We start from the raw sequence: 8088 nt of genomic DNA, 5'->3' as shown, positions 1-8088 counted from the left end.
GAGAAGTGTCTGTTCATATCTTTTGCCCATTTTATAATGGGGTTGTTTGTTTTTTTCTTTTCAGCACACTTGAGTTCCTTGTAGATCCAAGATGTTAAGCCTTTGTCAGACCTGGAGTTGGCAAATACTTTTTCTACTCTGTAGGCTGTCTCCCTGCTCTCTTGATGGTTTCTTTGGCTTTGCAGAAGCTTGTCAGTTTAATGAGGTCCCACTGTCTATCTTATCTCTTATGGCCTGTGGGTTTCGGGTATTGTCAGGAATTGGATGCCAGTTCCAATTTCCATGAGGGTATATCCTTCATTTTCTGAGGTTCTTATGGTTTGAGGTTTTACATTTAGGTCTCTGATCCATTTAGAGTTAATTTTTGTGTATGGGGATAGATAGGGGTCCTGTTTCAATCTTCTGCATGTGGTCAGCCAGTTTTCCCAGCACCATTTACTGAATAGGTTCTCCTCTCCCCAGTGGTAGGTGGTGGGGGCTTTGTCGAAGATGAGTTGGTTGAGAAATTGAGGTTTTGCTTCTGGAATCTCAATTCTATTCCATTGGTCTATATGCCTGTTCCTGTACCAATACCAAGTTGTTTTTTTTTTCTTTTCCATAAAGCCTTATTTTTTTTTAAGAGTTGATTGACTATTGTTTATTGACAGTATGGGAGATTAGATAACTGTAAGCTAAGTGAAGTAGAACCCAGGGCCATAGCTGGAATATGTACATACTGCTGCTGAGAGGGCACATTACTCCAAACACTTTAGAGAACAGTTTGCTACTGTCTTGTAAAGCTAAGGAGGTTCTACTCTATACACAACTGTACTCCAGGGAGTCTTCTGCACACATGCTCCAGAAGACAAGTAGAAGGGTAGCATGTTTGTATCAGCACACACATAAGAAGCTGATATCCAAATGTTCATCACAGCACATCAGCAGTAATAGTGGGGCAGGTGAAAACATAGAGGTGAATGTACATGGTAGTAAAAATAAATGTGTTACAGTAACAACACAGATAGATAGCAGGAAGATCATACTGGGCAAAAAGAATAAATTGCAGAATAACTAAATAACACATATAAAGAATATGCTAAAATTAAACAACATACTTCTTAGGGCTACAAATATATGGTAAATGATTTTTTTTTCTTTTTTTAATTTTAATCAATTTTGTGGGGTATAGTTAAGGGTTAGGTATACAAATACGCTCCGTTCAGGCACCCTTGTTGATAAGCGGTGTCTCCCCATCCCCAGACAGACATTTACTACCATTAATCCCATCTCCCTTCCCCTCCCACTCCCATAGTTTCCAACCACTGTCAGTCATTTCAGAAAGGTTTTCAAGTTTGTTTCCATATAAGTGTACGTAGTAGTCTCTAATGATCTTTTATATTTCTTCAGGAATAGATGTGACTTCATCTTTTGTGTTTCTGATTGTGTTTATTTGGGCTTTTTCTCATTTTTTCTTGGTCAGTCTAGCTAGGGGACCATCGATCTTGTTTATCCTTTCGAAGAACCAGTTTTTTGTTTCATTGATTTTTTTGTATTATCATTTTTGTCTTCTATGTCCTGGATTTGGGCCTTTATTTTGGTGATCTGGATTCTTCTGCTGAAATTAGGGTTTTTGTGGTCTTGCTTTTCCAGCTTTTTTAGGTGCCTTGTTAGGCTGTTAATTTGTGATCCTTCCATTTTCTTCATGTGCGTTTGTAGGGATATAAATTCCCCTCTTACTACAGGTTTCATGGCGTCCCAGAGATTTTAGTAAGATGTTTTTTCATTTTCATTTGTTTCCAGATATCTTTTAATCTCTGTTTTGATTTCATCATTGACCCAGGAGTTGTTTAACATCATGCTGTTTAGTGTCCATATCTTTGTGGGTTTTGGGGGGAACTTGTTGGTGTTAATGATTATTTTTATTGCACTGAGGTCTGAATAAGGGCATGGTAAAATTTCAGTCCTTTTAAATTTGCTTATGCTTGATTTATGGCCACGTATGTGGTTGATCTTAGAGTACATTCCATGTGGTGATGAGTAGAATGTGTACTCTGTGGTCTGTGGATAGAGGGTTCTGTAGGTATCAATTAGGTCCATTTGATCAAGAGTCACATTGAGGTTTCAGATCTCATTGCTGATTTTTTGTCCTGATGATCTGTCTAGGGTTGTGAGTGGGGTATTAAACTCCCCAGCTATGATGGTATTGGAGTCGATGTCTTTTTTTAGTTTACCTAGGAGCTGCTTTATGAAAGTTGGTACTTGTATGTTCAGTGCATATATGTTTAGGATGAATATTTCTTGTTGATGGATTGAACCTTTTTTCATTATGTAGTGGCCTTCTGTATCTTTTAAAATTTTTGATAGCTTAAAGATTATTTTGTCTGAGATTAAGATCGTGACTCCTCTTTCTTTTGTGTTGCATTCCCATCCTCTTACTTTGAGTTGTGAGTGTCCTTTCTAGTAAGGTGAGTCTCTTGAAGCCAATAGATTATTGCCTGGTGATGTTTTATCCATTTTTCCATTCTATGTCTTTTCAGTGGTGCATTTAGTCCATTCACATTCAAACTAATTATTGAGATGTGAGAGTAAATCCCTGTCATAATGTTCTTACAAAGTTGTTGTTCTTCCTGTTTGCGTGTTGTCTTTCTTTTGGTTTTAGAGTTGGATCATATGTGTTTTTAATATTTTGTCTGTACTCTTGTGAAGAACGTTGTTGTTCTTTTTTCCTTTTTGTTTGTGTTCAATACTTTCTTAAGTGTTTCTTGTAGTGGTGACCTGGTGGCAGCGTAGGTTCTCAGTGATTGGATGTCTGGGAAGGATTTCATTTCTCCCTCACTGATGAAGCTTAGCTTGGCTGGGTAGGTTATTCTTGGTTGAAATTGTTTATCTTTTAGAACTTTGAAGATAGGGCTCCAAGCTCTTCTAGACTGGAGGGTTTCTGTAGATAAATCTGCTGATATTCTAATTGGTCTTCCCTGGTAGGTAGTCTGACCTTTTTCTCTTGCAGCCTTTAGGATTGTTTTCTTTTATACCTACTTTGTTTAGGCAAATTATTATATGTCTGGGAGTTAGTCTTCTCATTTGTTGTCTTGCAGGGTTCTCTGAATCTCTTGTGTTTGAATTTTTTTACCCTTGATGAGATGAGGGAAGTTTTCTTGAATGATTTCATGAAATGTTTGTTCCAGTGTGGCCTCTGTTTCTCTCTCTGCCTCAGGAAGGCCAATTACTCTTAGGTTCGGTCTCTTGAAGTGGTTATTCATCTCTTGAAGGTTTTGTTCTGTCTTTCTGAGCTTCTTTTCTATGCTTTTGACAGTTTGGGTTAGTTCTGTGTTTTGGTCTTTGAGATCTGAGATTCTTTCTTCTGCTTGGATAATTCTGCTCTCCATGCTTATTAGTTTGTTATTTATTTCCATCACAGTATTCTTTACTGCTGTTATTTCTGTCATCAGCTCCTTCCTGTTTTCCTCTTGTCTCTCCTCAATTTTTTAAATTCTCTCTATTAATGTCTTGATGTCTGGGTTTGTTGCATATGACCTGTCATTCTGGGAACTCTTCACTGTTTGTATTCCGGAATCTGTTTTCCTAATGTCTGATCTTCCAGGGGTCTGTGTGAGACCTATGTTCTTCTTTTGGTTTTTCTTCATTTGTGCAGTTTTCCCCCCCTCTCTGCTTTTTCCTTCCCTCTACATCACCGTTTTTCTTTAATTCTGTTATTCAGATATGGAGGGGTTGTTTTTTATCTCTGTTTGTTCAATCTCCTATTCTTGTTTATGTATGTCCTCTTACTTTGTTCAATTCTGGAGTTGCACTGTAGGTTGTGGGTGGTCCTTTTTGGAGTTTTGAGATTTACTTAAGGGGGGAGCTGTGATTCAAAATCCATATGCATGTCCTGGTATCCACTGACAGGTGTATGAATAATCTGAAACCCACTTCCCACTCCCTTGGAATCTGTCCGTGCAGTGGGGCTGTAGGTTCACTCCATGAAAATAAAATGCAGTTAACAGAGGGAAGAGAATGGAGCAGGCAGTGGGGCGGGGGTGGGGGGTGGAGAGAGAGAGGAGTAATGGTGAAAACAGAGGAGTGTACCAACAAATGGAGAGAGAGACAAAAATTGGACCATATAAAAACAATAGACCATGGCTACAAACTAACCAACTCCCATACAAAAAAAAAAAAACAAAAACATACAATGTTGATAACATACAAGTTTACCAACCACCTTTTGGGTGTGCTATTCCTCTGTACAAAGATATGGTTTACAGAGAGAAGAAAATAAAAGAGGAGAAAAGAAGGAGCAAAAAAGGGGGGGAACAAAACAGAAGGAATGGAATCAAGTCAGTAGACTAACTGAACCAATCAAGCACACTCTGAGACTTTTCGTTTAAGTTGATTGTCCTTTCAGCTCTGATTTCTAGCTTTCTTTTTAGGTTGGTAAATTTGTTCACAGATAGGATCAGTTGCCCCTGGCCTGCTGTGAAGTGCAATTCAGATCACCACTCAGTTCACCACTGCCCAGTTCACCACTCAGATCTGGCCTGTGTCTATCAAGCTTCTGTTTTTCCCCCTTTGGTGTTGTTACCTTGAATTGCCAGCAGGTGGTGTTATCCTTTGCTCCAGATGGTCTTTATCACAGCTGCTCAACCCGCCCCTAAGGGGAGGGAGATGTTGCCTGGAGGCACACAGAAGGAGACCCACGGCCTGATAGGACGTCCAGTGGAAGTAGACCTCAGCAGATCTTGCTTGCAGGGGCTTCAAGATCTGATGTCATGGATCACCTCAGACACAGGCCGTGCGATGTGTAATGGCTGCCTTGCAGTGGCATCTGTGGCTCACTTCAGGCACTGACAGTCCGATGTGGAATGGCTGTTTCAGTGGTGGCGGCGGCAGAAGCAGTGGTGGTGGCTGGCCTCAGGCACAGGCAGAGCAATGTGCAATGGCTGCCTCAGAGGCAGCAGCGGCAGCCACAGTAGCTGCCCGGACTGCGGTGATGCCTCAGAGAGGTCTACGGCCAAGCTCCGAGTGAAGAGCAGGCTGCCAACGATGGGATCTGCAGCCTCCAGAGAGAGAACCAGAGCCTCTTTGTGATCTCCTCTGTGGAGAGTCTCACAGACCGAGCTGCTCCGTCGCCATCTTGCCAGAAGTCCCCCCGAGCTGTTTTGATGATTGTTGCTTTATAGTAAAGTTTGAAGTCTGGTAATGTGATACCACCTGCTTTGTTTTTTTTTTTTTTTTTTTGCTGAGGATTGTTCTGGCTGTTCTTGGTCTTTTGTGTTTCCATATGAATTCTTGTGTTGTTTTCTCTAGGTCTGAGAAGAATGTTGCTGGTAATTTGATGGGTATTGCATTAAATCAGTAGATTGTCTTAGGTAGGATGGACATCTTCACAATGCTGATTCTTCCAGTCCACGAGCATGGGATATTTTTCCATTTGTTTGTGTCATCTTTCATTTCTTTGAGCAGTGTTTTGTAGTTTTCATTGTAAAGGTCTTTCACGTCTCTGGTTAGGAAGATGCCAAGGTATTTCATTTTCTTGTGGCTATTGTGAATGGAATTGTGGTTTTTATTTGGATTTCTGTTTGTTTATTATTGGTGTAGAGAAATGCGATTATCTTTTGCACATTTATTTTGTATCCTGAGACTTTGCCAAAGTCCTTTATCACTGTAAGGAGGTTTTTGACAGATTCTCTTGGGTTTTCAAGGTACACAATCATGTCATCTGCAAAGAGAGATAACTTGACTTCCTCTTTTCCTACTTTAATAACCCTGATTGCCTTCTCTTCTCTGATTGCTTTAGCCAGGACTTCCAATACTATATTGAACAGGAGGGGTGAGAGTGGGCATCCTTGTCTTGTTCCAGTTTTCAGAGGAAATGGCTCCAGTTTTTGTCTGTTTAGGAGTATGCTGTCTGTGGGTTTCTCGTAGATGGCTTTTACTCTTTTGAGGTATGTTCCCTGTATGCCTAGATGTTCAAGGGTTTTTATCAAGAAGCGGTGCTTGATTTTATCAAAAACTTTTTGTGCATCTAATGATATAATCATGTGGTTTTTGTTTTGACATCTGTTGATGTATTTAATTACATTTATGGTTTTACGAATGTTGAACCAGCCTTGCATCCCAGGGATGAAACCTACTTAGTCATGATGGATGATTTTTGAGATGTGTTGTTGAATCTGGTTCACTAGGATCATGTTGAGAATTTTAGCATCTATGTTCATCAAAGATATTGGCCTGTAGTTCTCTTTTTTGTTGGGTCTTTACCTGGCGTGGGTATCAATGTGATGTTTGCTTTGTAAAATGATTTGGGGAGAGTTCCATCTTTCTCAATCTCCTGCAATACCTTCAGTAAGATTGGTATCATCTCCTCCTTATATGTCTTGTAGAATTCTGCTGGAAAGTCATCTGGTCCAGGGCTTTTTTTTTTGTAGGTAGTTTTCTTGTTATTTAGTGAATTTCTTGATTTCTTTTTTTTTTGGAGTTGGAATCTCACTCTGTCACCCAGACTGGAGTGCAGTGGCCACTCCCGGACATCGCAGCCTCAATCTGCTGGGCTCCGGCAATCCTATGCCTCAGGCTTCGAAGTAACTGGAACTACAGGCGTGCACTAGTATGCCCAGCAAATTTTTTGATTTATTGTAGAGATGAGGTCTCGCCAAGTTGCCCAGGTATGTCTTGAACCCATGGGCTCAGGCTTTCCTCCACTCACCTCAGCTTCCCAAAGTGCAAGATTACAGGCTGAGCCACTGAGCCTGGCTCCTTGATTGTTATTGGTCTATTTAGGGTCTCAATTTCTTCTTGTTTCAACCTAGGCAGGTTGTGTGCGAACAGAAAGTCCTCCATTTCCTTAAGGTTTTCAAGTTTGTTTCCATACAAGTGTATATAGTAGTCTCTAATGGTCATTTGTATTTCTTCAGGATCAGATGTGACTTCATCTTTTGTGTTTCTGATTGTGTTTATTTGGGCTTTCTCTCTCTTTTTCTTGGTCAATCTAGCTAGGGGACCATTGATCTTGTTTATCCTTTCGAAGACCCAGCTTTTTTTTCATTGATTTTTTTGTATTATTTTATGGTTTTCTATGTTCTGATTTTGGGTTTTTATTTTGGTGATCTGGATTCTTCTCCTGAAGTTAGGGTTTTGGTGGTCTTGCTTTTCCAGCTTTCTTAGGTGACTTGTTAGGCTGTTAATTTGTGATCCTTCCATTTTCTTCATGTGCGTTTGTAGAGATATGAATTCCATTCTTACTACAGCTTTCATGGCATCCTAGAGATTTTGGTAAGATGTTTCTTCATTTTCATTTGTTTCCAGGTATCTTTTGATCTCTGTTTTGATTTCATCATTGACCCAGGAGTTGTTTAGCATCATGCTGTTTAGTGTCCATGTCTTTGTGGGTTTTGGGGGGACGTTGTTGGTGTTAATGTTTATTTTTATTCCACTGTGATCTGAGAAGGTGCATGGCAAAATTTTGGTTCTTTCAAATTTGCTTATGCTTGATTTATGGCCAAGTATGTGGTCGATCTTAGAGTACGTTCCATGTGATAATGAGTAGAATGTGTACTCTGTGGTCTGTGGATAGAGGGTTCTGTAGGTATCAATTAGGTCCATTTGATCAAGAGTCACATTGAGGTTTCAGATCTCATTGCTGGTTTTTTGTCCTGATGATCTGTCTAGGATTGTGAGTGGGGTATTAACGTCCCCAGCTATGATGGTATTGGAGTAGATATGTTTTTTTTAGTTTACCTAGGACCTGCTTTGTGAAAGTTGGTGCTCCTCTGTTGGGTGCATATATGTTTAAGATGGATTTTTCTTGTTGATCGATTGAACCTTTTATCATTATGTAGTGGCCTTCTGTATCTTTTTAAATTTTTGATAGCTTAAAGGTTATTTTGTCTGAGATTAAGATCACGACTCCTCCTTTCTTTTGTGTTCCATTCGCCTGAAAATTTGTTTCCCATCCTCTTACTTTGAGTCTGTGAGTGTCCTTTCTAGTGAGGTGAGTCTCTTGACAGCAATAGATTGTTGTCTGGTGATATTTTATCCATTTTGCCAGTCTATGTCTTTTCAGTGGTGCATTTAGTCCATTCACATTCAAACTAATTATCAAAATGTGAGAGT

This window comes from Carlito syrichta, unplaced genomic scaffold (genome assembly GCF_000164805.1).
Source record: "Carlito syrichta isolate Samal-C Ts95f unplaced genomic scaffold, Tarsius_syrichta-2.0.1 Scaffold303144, whole genome shotgun sequence".
Taxonomy (NCBI): Eukaryota; Metazoa; Chordata; class Mammalia; order Primates; family Tarsiidae; genus Carlito; species Carlito syrichta.
The sequence above is the reverse complement of the archived record's forward strand: the minus strand, read 5'-3'. Positions refer to the sequence as shown.